Below are 13,450 nucleotides of genomic sequence, written 5' to 3'. Positions count from 1 at the left end.
TGAAATACCTTTACAAACTTGTTCCTACATAGTAACATGCAAGTTTGAATGAGAATGTGCTTGCTTACAGCAACGTGCTATATGTTCTGTATGCTCGAATTGGGAATTTGTATCAAATCTTTGTTAGAAATTATGTGATCCTTACTAGATGGAAGTAAGGGAGATGGGGCATGAAGTTATTTCTAGGAGTTGGAGACATACAACGTTTAGCTCAGTTCTGGGCATCTTTGAAATACCTATACAAACTTGTTCCTACATAGTAACTTGCAACTTTGAATGAGAATGTGCTTGCTTACAGCAACGTGCTACATGTTCTGAATGCCCGAATTGGGAATCTGTGTCAAAATTTGTTAGGAATTATGTGATCCTTACTAGCTGAAAGTAAGGGAGTTGGGGCATGAAGGTATTTCTAGGAGTTGGACACATACCAAGTTTAGCACAGTTCTGGGCATCTTTGAAATACCTATACAAACTTGTTCCTACATAGTAACTTGCATCTTTGAATGAGAATGTGCTTGCTTACAGCAACGTGCTATATGTTCTGAATGCCCGAAGTGGGAATCTGTGTCAAAATTTTGTTAAAAATTATGTGATCCTTACTAGCTGGAAGTAAGGGAGATGGGGCATGAAGTTATTTCTAGGAGTTGGACACATACCAAGTTTAGCTCAGTTCTGGGCATCTTTGAAATACCTATACAAACTTGTTCCTACATAGTAACTTGCAACTTTGAATGAGAATGTGCTTGCTTACAGCAACGTGCTATATGTTCTGAATGCCCGAATTGGGAATCTGTGTTAAAACTTTGTTAGAAATTATGTGATCCTTACTAGATGGATGTAAGGGAGATGGGGCATGAAGTTATTTCTAGGAGTTGGAGACATACAACCTTTAGCTCAGTTCTGGGCATCTTTGAAATACCTATACAAACCTGTTCCTACATAGTAACTTGCAACTTTGAATGAGAATGTGCTTGCTTACAGCAACGTGCTATATGTTCTGAATGCCCGAATTGGGAATCTGTGTCAAAGCTTTGTTAGGAATTATGTGATCCTTACCAGCTGGAAGTAAGGGAGATGGGCCATGAAGTTATTTCTAGGAGTTGGAGACATACCAAGTTTAGCTCAGTTCTGGGCATCTTTGAAATACCTTTACAATCTTGTTCCTACATAGTAACTTGCAACTTTGAATGAGAATGTGCTTGCTTACAGCAACGTGCTATATGTTCTGAATGCCCGAATTGGGAATTTGTATCAAATCTTTGTTAGAAATTATGTGATCCTTACTAGATGGAAGTAAGGGAGATGGGGCATGAAGTTATTTCTAGGAGTTGGAGACATACAACGTTTAGCTCAGTTCTGGGCATCTTTGAAATACCTATACAAACTTGTTCCTACATAGTAACTTGCAACTTTGAATGAGAATGTGCTTGCTTACAGCAACGTGCTATATGTTCTGAATGCCCGAATTGGGAATCTGTGTCAAAATTTTGTTAGGAATTATGTGATCCTTACTAGCTGGAAGTAAGGGAGATTGGGCATGAAGTTATTTCTAGGAGTTGGAGACATACAACGTTTAGCTCAGTTCTGGGCATCTTTGAAATACCTATACAAACTTGTTCCTACATAGTAACATGCAACTTTGAATGAGAATGTGCTTGCTTACAGCAACGTGCTATATGTTCTGAATGCCCGAATTGGGAATCTGTGTCAAAACTTTGTTAGGAATTATGTGATCCTTACGAGCTGGAAGTAAGGGAGTTGGGGCATGAAGTTATTTCTAGAGGTTGGACACATACCAAGTTTAGCTCAGTTCTGGGCATCTTTGAAATACCTATACAAAATGTTCCTACATAGTAACTTGCAACTTTGAATGAGAATGTGCTTGCTTACAGCAACGTGCTATATGTTCTGAATGCCCGAATTGGGATTTTGTATCAAATCTTTGTTAGAAATTATGTGATCCTTAATAGATGGACGTAAGGGAGATGGCACATGAAATTATTTCTATGAGTTGGAGACATACAACGTTTAGCTCAGTTCTGGGCATCTTGGAAAGTTCTATACAAACTTGTTGCTACATAGTAACTTGCATCTTTGAATGAGATTGTGCTTGCTTACAGCAACGTGCTATATGTTCTGAATCCCCGAATTGGGAATCTGTGTCAAAACTTTGTTATGAAATATGTGATCGTTACAAGCTGGGAGTAAGGGAGATGGGGCATGACGTTATTTCTAGGAGTTGGAGACATACCAAGTTTAGCTCAGTTCTGGGCATCTTTGAAATACCTATACAAACTTGTTCCTACATAGTAACTTGCAACTTTGAATGAGAATGTGCTTGCTTACAGCAACGTGCTATATGTTCTGAATGCCCGAATTGGGAATCTGTGTCAAAACTTTGTTAGGAATTATGTGATCCTTACTAGCTGGAAGTAAGGGAGATGGGGCATGAAGTTATTTCTAGGAGTTGGAGACATACCACGTTTAGCTCAGTTCTGGGCATCTTTGAAATACCTATACAAACTTGTTCCTACATAGTAACTTGCAAATTTGAATGAGAATGTGCTTGCTTACAACAACGTGCTATATGTTCTGAATGCCCGAATTGGGAATCTGTGTCAAATCTTTGTTAGGAATTATGTGATCCTTACTAGCTGGAAGTAAGGGAGATGGGGCATGAAGTTATTTCTAGGAGTTGGAGACATACCACGTTTAGCTCAGTTCTGGGCATCTTTGAAATACCTATACAAACTTGTTCCTACATAGTAACATGCAACTATGAATGAGAATGTGCTTGCTTACAGCAACGTGCTATATATTCTGAATGCCCGAATTGGGAATCTGTGCCAAAACTTTGTTAGGAATTATGTGATCCTTACTAGCTGGAAGTAAGGGAGATGGGGCATGAAGTTATTACTAGGAGTTGGAGACATACCAAGATTAGCTCAATTCTGGGCATCTTTGAAATACCTATACAAACTTGTTCCTACATAGTAACTTGCAACTTTGAATGAGAATGTGCTTGCTTGCAGCAACGTGCTATATGTTCTGAATGCCCGAATTGGGAATCTGTGTCAAAACTTTGTTAGGAATTATGTGATCCCTACTAGCTGGAAGTAAGGGAGATTGGGCATGATGTTATTTCTAGGAGTTGGAGACATATAACGTTTAGCTCAGTTCTGGGCATCTTTGAAATACCTATACAAACTTGTTCCTACATAGTAACTTGCAACTTTGAATGAGAATGTGCTTGCTTACAGCAACGTGCTATATGTTCTGAATGCCCGTATTGGGAATCTGTGTCAAAACTTTGTTAGGAATTATGTGATCCTTACTAGCTGGAAGTAAGTGAGATGGGGCATGAAGTTATTTCTTGTAGTTGGAGACATACAACGTTTAGCTCAGTTCTGTGCATCTTTGAAATACCTATACAAACTTGTTCCTACATAGTAACTTGCAACTTTGAATGAGAATGTGCTTGCTTACAGCAACGTGCTATATGTTCTGAATGCCCGAATTGGGAATCTGTGTCAAAACTTTGTTAGGAATTATGTGATCCTTACTAGCTGGAAGTAAGTGTGATGAGGCATGAAGTTATTTCTAGGAGTTGGAGACATACAACGTTTAGCTCAGTTCTGGGCATCTTTGAAATACCTTTACAAACTTGTTCCCACATAGTAACTTGCAACTTTGAATGAGAATGTGCTTGCTTACAGCAACGTGCTATATGTTCTGAATGCCCGAATTGGGAATCTGTGTTAAAACTTTGTTAGAAATTATGTGATCCTTACTAGATGGAAGTAAAGGAAATGGGGCATGAAGATATTTCTAGGAGTTGGAGACATACCAAGTTTAGTTCAGTTCTGGGAATCTTTGAACGTCCTATACAAACTTGTTCCTACATATTAGCTTGCAACTTTGAATGAGAATGTGCTTGCTTACAGCAACGTGCTACATGTTCTGAATGCCCGAATTGGGAATCTGTGTCAAAACTTTGTTAGGAATTATGTGATCCTTACTAGCTGGAAGTAAGGGAGATGGGGCATGAAGTTATTTCTAGGAGTTGGAGACATACAATGTTTAGCTCAGTTCTGGGCATCTTTGAAATACCTATACAAACTTGTTCCTACATAGTAAATTGCAACTTTGAATGAGAATATGCTTGCTTACAGCAACTTGCTATATGTTCTGAATGCCCGAATTGGGAATCTGTGTCAAAACTTTGTTAGGAATTATGTGATCCTTACTAGCTGGAAGTAAGGGAGTTGGGGCATGAAGTTATTTCTAGAGGTTGGACACATACCAAGTTTAGCTCAGTTCTGGGCATCTTTGAAATACCTATACAAACTTGTTCCTACATAGTAACTTGCAACTTTGAATGAGAATGTGCTTGCTTAGAGCAACGTGCTATATGTTCTGAATGCCCGAATTGGGAATCTGTGTCAAATCTTTGTTAGGAATTATGTGATCCTTACTAGCTGGAAGTAAGGGTGATGGGGCATGAAGTTATTTCTAGGAGATGGAGACATACAACGTTTAGCTCAGTTCTGGGCATCTTTGAAATACCTATACAAACTTGTTCCTACATAGTAACTTGCAACTTTGAATGAGAATGTGCTTTCTTACAGCAACGTGCTATATGTTCTTAATGCCCGAATTGGGAATCTATGTTAAAACTTTGTTAGATATTATGTGATGCTTACTAGATGAAAGTAAGGGAGATGGGGCATGAAGTTATTTCTAGGAGTTGGAGACATACAACGTTTCACTCAGTTCTGAGCATCTTTGAAATACCTATACAAACTTGTTCCTACATAGTAACTTGCAACTTTGAATGAGAATGTGCTTGCTTACAGCAACGTGCTACATGTTCTGAATGCCCGAATTGGGAATCTGTGTCAAAACTTTGTTAGGAATTATGTGATCCTTACTAGCTGGAAGTAAGGGAGATGGGGCATGAAGTTATTTCTAGGAGTTGGAGACATACCAAGTTTAGCTCAGTTCTGGGCATCTTTGAAATACCTATACAAACTTGTTCCTACATAGTAACTTGCAACTTTGAATGAGAATGTGCTTGCTTACAGCAACGTGCTATATGTTCTGAATGCCCGAATTGGGAATCTATGTTAAAACTTTGTTTGAAATTATGTGATCCTTACTAGATGGAAGTAAGGTAGATGGGGCATGAAGTTATTTCTAGGAGTTGGAGACATACAACGTTTCGCTCAGTTCTGGGCATCTTTGAAATACCTATACAAACTTGTTCCTACATAGTAACTTGCAACTTTGAATGAGAATGTGCTTTCTTACAGCAACGTGCTACATGTTCTGAATGCCCGAATTGGGAATCTGTGTCAAAACTTTGTTAGGAATTATGTGATCCTTACTAGCTGGAAGTAAGGGATATGGGGCATGAGTTATTTCTAGGAGTTGGAGACATACCAAGTTTAGCTCAGTTCTGGGCATCTTTGAAATACCTATACAAACTTGTTCCTACATAGTAACTTGCAACTTTGAATCAGAATGTGCTTGCTTACATCAACGTGCTATATGTTCTGAATGCCCGAATTGGGAATCTGTGTCAAAACTTTGTTAGAAATTATGTGATCCTTACTAGCTGGAACTAAGGGAGATGGAGCATGAAGTTATTTCTAGGAGTTGGAGACATACCACGTTTAGCTCAGTTCTGGGCATCTTTGAAATACCTATACAAACTTGTTCCTACATAGTAACTTGCAACTTTGAATGAGAATGTGCTTGCTTACAGCAACGTGCTATATGTTCTGAATGCCCGAATTGGGAATCTGTGTCAAAACTTTGTTAGGAATTATGTGATCCTTACTAGCTGGAAGTAAGGGAGATGGGGCATGAAGTTATTTCTAGGAGTTGGAGACATACCAAGTATAGCTCAGTTCTGGGCATCTTTGAAATACCTTTACAAACTTGTTCCTACACGGTAACTTGCAACTTTGAATGAGAATGTGCTTGCTTACAGCAACGTGCTATATGTTCTGAATGCCCGAATTTGGAATCTGTGTCAAAACTTTGTTAGAAATTATGTGATCCTTACTAGATGGAAGTAAGGGAGATTGGGCATGAAGTTATTTCTAGGAGTTGGAGACATACAACGTTTAGCTCAGTTCTGGGCATCTTTGAAACACCTATAGAAACTTGTTCCTACATAGTAACTTGCAACTTTGAATTGAATGTGCTTGCTTACAGCAACGTGCTACATGTTCTGAATGCCCGAATTGGGAATCTGTGTCAAAACTTTGTTCGAAATTATGTGATCCTTACTAGCTGGAAGTAAGGGAGATGGGGCATGAAGTTATTTCTAGGAGTTGGAGACATACAACGTTTAGCTCAGTTCTGGGCATCTTTGAAATACCTTTACAAACTTGTTCCTACATAGTAACTTGCAACTTTGAATGAGAATGTGCTTGCTTACAGCAACGTGCTACATGTTCTGAATGCCCGAATTGGGAATCTGTTTCAAAAATTTGTTAGGAATTATGTGATCCTTACTAGCTGGAAGTAAGGGAGATGGGGCATGAAGTTATTTCTAGGAGTTGGAGACATACCAAGTTTAGCTCAGTTCTGGGCATCTTTGAAATACCTATACAAACTTGTTCCTACATAGTAACTTGCAACTTTGAATGAGAATGTGCTTGCTTACAGCAACGTGCTATATGTTCTGAATGCCCGAATTGGGAATCTGTCTCAAAACTTTGTTAGAGATTATGTGATCCTTACTAGCTGGAAGTAAGGGAGATTGGGCATGAAGTTATTTCTAGGAGTTGGAGACATACCAAGTTTAGCTCAGTTCTGGGCATCTTTGAAATACCTTTACAAACTTGCTCCTACATGGTAACTTGCAACTTTGAATGAGAATGTGCTTGCTTACAGCAACGTGCTATATGTTCTGAATGCCCGAATTGGGAATCTGTGTCAAAACTTTGTTAGGAATTATGTGATCCTTACTAGCTGGAAGTAAGGGAGATGGGGCATGAAGTTATTTCTAGGAGTTGGAGACATACCGAGTTTAGCTCAGTTCTGGGCATCTTTGAAATACCTATACAAACTTGTTCCTACATAGTAACTTGCAACTTTGAATTGAATGTGCTTGCTTACAGCAACGTGCCACATGTTCTGAATGCCCGAATTGGGAATCTGTGTCAATACTTTGTTAGGAATTATGTGATCCTTACTAGCTGGAAGTAAGGGAGATTGGGAATGAAGTTATTTCTAGGAGTTGGAGACATACCAAGTTTAGCTCAGTTCTGGGCATCTTTGAAATACCTATACAAACTTGTTCCTACATAGTAACTTGCAACTTTGAATGAGAATGTGCTTGCTTACAGCAACGTGCTATATGTTCTGAATGCCCGAATTGGGAATCTGTGTCAAAACTTTGTTAGGAATTATGTGATCCTTACTAGCTGGAAGTAAGGGAGATGGGCCATGAAGTTATTTCTAGGAGTTGGAGACATACCAAGTTTAGCTCAGTTCTGGGCGTCTTTGAAATACCTTTACAAACTTGTTCCTACATAGTAACTTGCAACTTTGAATGAGAATGTGCTTGCTTACAGCAACGTGCTATATGTTCTGAATGCCCGAATTGGGAATTTGTATCAAATCTTTGTTAGAAATTATGTGATCCTTACTAGATGGAAGTAAGTGAGATGGGGCATGAAGTTATTTCTAGGAGTTGGACACATACAACGTTTAGCTCAGTTCTGGGCATCTTTGAAATACCTATACAAACTTGTTCCTACATATTAACTTGCAACTTTGAATGAGAATGTGCTTGCTGACAGCAACGTGCTACATGTTCTGAATGCCCGAATTGGGAATCTGTGTCAAAACTTTGTTAGGAATTATGTGATCCTTACTATCTGGAAGTAAGGGAGATGGGGCATGAAGTTATTTCTAGCAGTTGCACACATACCAAGTTTAGCTCAGTTCTGGGCATCTTTGAAATACCTATACAAACTTGTTCCTACATATTAACTTGCAACTTTGAATGAGAATGTGCTTGCTTACAGCAACGTGCTACATGTTCTGAATTCCCGAATTGGGAATCTGTGTCAAAACTTTGTTAGGAATTATGTGATCCTTACTAGATGGAAGTAAGGGAGATGGGTCATGAAGTTATTTCTAGGAGTTGGACACATACCAAGTTTAGCACAGTTCTGGGCATCTTTGAAATACCTATACAAACTTGTTCCTACATAGTAACTTGCAACTTTGAATGAGAATGTGCTTGCTTACAGCAACGTGCTATATGTTCTGAATGCCCGAATTGGGAATCTGTGTTAAAACTTTCTTAGAAATTATGTGATCCTTACTAGATGGATGTAAGGTAGATGGGGCATGAAGTTATTTCTAGGAGTTGGAGACATACAACGTTTAGCTCAGTTCTGGGCATCTTTGAAATACCTATACAAACTTGTTCCTACATAGTAACTTGCAACTTTGAATGAGAATGTGCTTGCTTACAGCAACGTGCTATATGTTCTGAATGCCCGAATTGGGAATCTGTGTCAAAACTTTGTTAGGAATTATGTGATCCTTACTAGCTGGAAGTAAGGGAGATGGGCCATGAAGTTATTTCTAGGAGTTGGAGACATACCAAGTTTAGCTCAGTTCTGGGCGTCTTTGAAATACCTTTACAAACTTGTTCCTACATAGTAACTTGCAACTTTGAATGAGAATGTGCTTGCTTACAGCAACGTGCTATATGTTCTGAATGCCCGAATTGGGAATTTGTATCAAATCTTTGTTAGAAATTATGTGATCCTTACTAGATGGAAGTAAGGGAGATGGGGCATGAAGTTATTTCTAGGAGTTGGACACATACAACGTTTAGCTCAGTTCTGGGCATCTTTGAAATACCTATACAAACTTGTTCCTACATATTAACTTGCAACTTTGAATGAGAATGTGCTTGCTGACAGCAACGTGCTACATGTTCTGAATGCCCGAATTGGGAATCTGTGTCAAAACTTTGTTAGGAATTATGTGATCCTTACTAGCTGGAAGTAAGGGAGATGGGGCATGAAGTTATTTCTAGCAGTTGCACACATACCAAGTTTAGCTCAGTTCTGGGCATCTTTGAAATACCTATACAAACTTGTTCCTACATATTAACTTGCAACTTTGAATGAGAATGTGCTTGCTTACAGCAACGTGCTACATGTTCTGAATTCCCGAATTGGGAATCTGTGTCAAAACTTTGTTAGGAATTATGTGATCCTTACTAGATGGAAGTAAGGGAGATGGGTCATGAAGTTATTTCTAGGAGTTGGACACATACCAAGTTTAGCACAGTTCTGGGCATCTTTGAAATACCTATACAAACTTGTTCCTACATAGTAACTTGCAACTTTGAATGAGAATGTGCTTGCTTACAGCAACGTGCTATATGTTCTGAATGCCCGAATTGGGAATCTATGTTAAAACTTTGTTTGAAATTATGTGATCCTTACTAGATGGAAGTAAGGTAGATGGGGCATGAAGTTATTTCTAGGAGTTGGAGACATACAACGTTTCGCTCAGTTCTGGGCATCTTTGAAATACCTATACAAACTTGTTCCTACATAGTAACTTGCAACTTTGAATGAGAATGTGCTTTCTTACAGCAACGTGCTACATGTTCTGAATGCCCGAATTGGGAATCTGTGTCAAAACTTTGTTAGGAATTATGTGATCCTTACTAGCTGGAAGTAAGGGATATGGGGCATGAGTTATTTCTAGGAGTTGGAGACATACCAAGTTTAGCTCAGTTCTGGGCATCTTTGAAATACCTATACAAACTTGTTCCTACATAGTAACTTGCAACTTTGAATCAGAATGTGCTTGCTTACATCAACGTGCTATATGTTCTGAATGCCCGAATTGGGAATCTGTGTCAAAACTTTGTTAGAAATTATGTGATCCTTACTAGCTGGAACTAAGGGAGATGGAGCATGAAGTTATTTCTAGGAGTTGGAGACATACCACGTTTAGCTCAGTTCTGGGCATCTTTGAAATACCTATACAAACTTGTTCCTACATAGTAACTTGCAACTTTGAATGAGAATGTGCTTGCTTACAGCAACGTGCTATATGTTCTGAATGCCCGAATTGGGAATCTGTGTCAAAACTTTGTTAGGAATTATGTGATCCTTACTAGCTGGAAGTAAGGGAGATGGGGCATGAAGTTATTTCTAGGAGTTGGAGACATACCAAGTATAGCTCAGTTCTGGGCATCTTTGAAATACCTTTACAAACTTGTTCCTACACGGTAACTTGCAACTTTGAATGAGAATGTGCTTGCTTACAGCAACGTGCTATATGTTCTGAATGCCCGAATTTGGAATCTGTGTCAAAACTTTGTTAGAAATTATGTGATCCTTACTAGATGGAAGTAAGGGAGATTGGGCATGAAGTTATTTCTAGGAGTTGGAGACATACAACGTTTAGCTCAGTTCTGGGCATCTTTGAAACACCTATAGAAACTTGTTCCTACATAGTAACTTGCAACTTTGAATTGAATGTGCTTGCTTACAGCAACGTGCTACATGTTCTGAATGCCCGAATTGGGAATCTGTGTCAAAACTTTGTTCGAAATTATGTGATCCTTACTAGCTGGAAGTAAGGGAGATGGGGCATGAAGTTATTTCTAGGAGTTGGAGACATACAACGTTTAGCTCAGTTCTGGGCATCTTTGAAATACCTTTACAAACTTGTTCCTACATAGTAACTTGCAACTTTGAATGAGAATGTGCTTGCTTACAGCAACGTGCTACATGTTCTGAATGCCCGAATTGGGAATCTGTTTCAAAAATTTGTTAGGAATTATGTGATCCTTACTAGCTGGAAGTAAGGGAGATGGGGCATGAAGTTATTTCTAGGAGTTGGAGACATACCAAGTTTAGCTCAGTTCTGGGCATCTTTGAAATACCTATACAAACTTGTTCCTACATAGTAACTTGCAACTTTGAATGAGAATGTGCTTGCTTACAGCAACGTGCTATATGTTCTGAATGCCCGAATTGGGAATCTGTCTCAAAACTTTGTTAGAGATTATGTGATCCTTACTAGCTGGAAGTAAGGGAGATTGGGCATGAAGTTATTTCTAGGAGTTGGAGACATACCAAGTTTAGCTCAGTTCTGGGCATCTTTGAAATACCTTTACAAACTTGCTCCTACATGGTAACTTGCAACTTTGAATGAGAATGTGCTTGCTTACAGCAACGTGCTATATGTTCTGAATGCCCGAATTGGGAATCTGTGTCAAAACTTTGTTAGGAATTATGTGATCCTTACTAGCTGGAAGTAAGGGAGATGGGGCATGAAGTTATTTCTAGGAGTTGGAGACATACCGAGTTTAGCTCAGTTCTGGGCATCTTTGAAATACCTATACAAACTTGTTCCTACATAGTAACTTGCAACTTTGAATTGAATGTGCTTGCTTACAGCAACGTGCCACATGTTCTGAATGCCCGAATTGGGAATCTGTGTCAATACTTTGTTAGGAATTATGTGATCCTTACTAGCTGGAAGTAAGGGAGATTGGGAATGAAGTTATTTCTAGGAGTTGGAGACATACCAAGTTTAGCTCAGTTCTGGGCATCTTTGAAATACCTATACAAACTTGTTCCTACATAGTAACTTGCAACTTTGAATGAGAATGTGCTTGCTTACAGCAACGTGCTATATGTTCTGAATGCCCGAATTGGGAATCTGTGTCAAAACTTTGTTAGGAATTATGTGATCCTTACTAGCTGGAAGTAAGGGAGATGGGCCATGAAGTTATTTCTAGGAGTTGGAGACATACCAAGTTTAGCTCAGTTCTGGGCGTCTTTGAAATACCTTTACAAACTTGTTCCTACATAGTAACTTGCAACTTTGAATGAGAATGTGCTTGCTTACAGCAACGTGCTATATGTTCTGAATGCCCGAATTGGGAATTTGTATCAAATCTTTGTTAGAAATTATGTGATCCTTACTAGATGGAAGTAAGTGAGATGGGGCATGAAGTTATTTCTAGGAGTTGGACACATACAACGTTTAGCTCAGTTCTGGGCATCTTTGAAATACCTATACAAACTTGTTCCTACATATTAACTTGCAACTTTGAATGAGAATGTGCTTGCTGACAGCAACGTGCTACATGTTCTGAATGCCCGAATTGGGAATCTGTGTCAAAACTTTGTTAGGAATTATGTGATCCTTACTAGCTGGAAGTAAGGGAGATGGGGCATGAAGTTATTTCTAGCAGTTGCACACATACCAAGTTTAGCTCAGTTCTGGGCATCTTTGAAATACCTATACAAACTTGTTCCTACATATTAACTTGCAACTTTGAATGAGAATGTGCTTGCTTACAGCAACGTGCTACATGTTCTGAATTCCCGAATTGGGAATCTGTGTCAAAACTTTGTTAGGAATTATGTGATCCTTACTAGATGGAAGTAAGGGAGATGGGTCATGAAGTTATTTCTAGGAGTTGGACACATACCAAGTTTAGCACAGTTCTGGGCATCTTTGAAATACCTATACAAACTTGTTCCTACATAGTAACTTGCAACTTTGAATGAGAATGTGCTTGCTTACAGCAACGTGCTATATGTTCTGAATGCCCGAATTGGGAATCTGTGTTAAAACTTTCTTAGAAATTATGTGATCCTTACTAGATGGATGTAAGGTAGATGGGGCATGAAGTTATTTCTAGGAGTTGGAGACATACAACGTTTAGCTCAGTTCTGGGCATCTTTGAAATACCTATACAAACTTGTTCCTACATAGTAACTTGCAACTTTGAATGAGAATGTGCTTGCTTACAGCAACGTGCTATATGTTCTGAATGCCCGAATTGGGAATCTGTGTCAAAACTTTGTTAGGAATTATGTGATCCTTACTAGCTGGAAGTAAGGGAGATGGGCCATGAAGTTATTTCTAGGAGTTGGAGACATACCAAGTTTAGCTCAGTTCTGGGCGTCTTTGAAATACCTTTACAAACTTGTTCCTACATAGTAACTTGCAACTTTGAATGAGAATGTGCTTGCTTACAGCAACGTGCTATATGTTCTGAATGCCCGAATTGGGAATTTGTATCAAATCTTTGTTAGAAATTATGTGATCCTTACTAGATGGAAGTAAGGGAGATGGGGCATGAAGTTATTTCTAGGAGTTGGACACATACAACGTTTAGCTCAGTTCTGGGCATCTTTGAAATACCTATACAAACTTGTTCCTACATATTAACTTGCAACTTTGAATGAGAATGTGCTTGCTGACAGCAACGTGCTACATGTTCTGAATGCCCGAATTGGGAATCTGTGTCAAAACTTTGTTAGGAATTATGTGATCCTTACTAGCTGGAAGTAAGGGAGATGGGGCATGAAGTTATTTCTAGCAGTTGCACACATACCAAGTTTAGCTCAGTTCTGGGCATCTTTGAAAT

Source organism: Diceros bicornis, chromosome 25, assembly GCF_020826845.1.
Source record: "Diceros bicornis minor isolate mBicDic1 chromosome 25, mDicBic1.mat.cur, whole genome shotgun sequence".
In the NCBI taxonomy this organism is placed as follows: domain Eukaryota; kingdom Metazoa; phylum Chordata; class Mammalia; order Perissodactyla; family Rhinocerotidae; genus Diceros; species Diceros bicornis.
Note: the sequence above shows the minus strand (reverse complement) of the source record.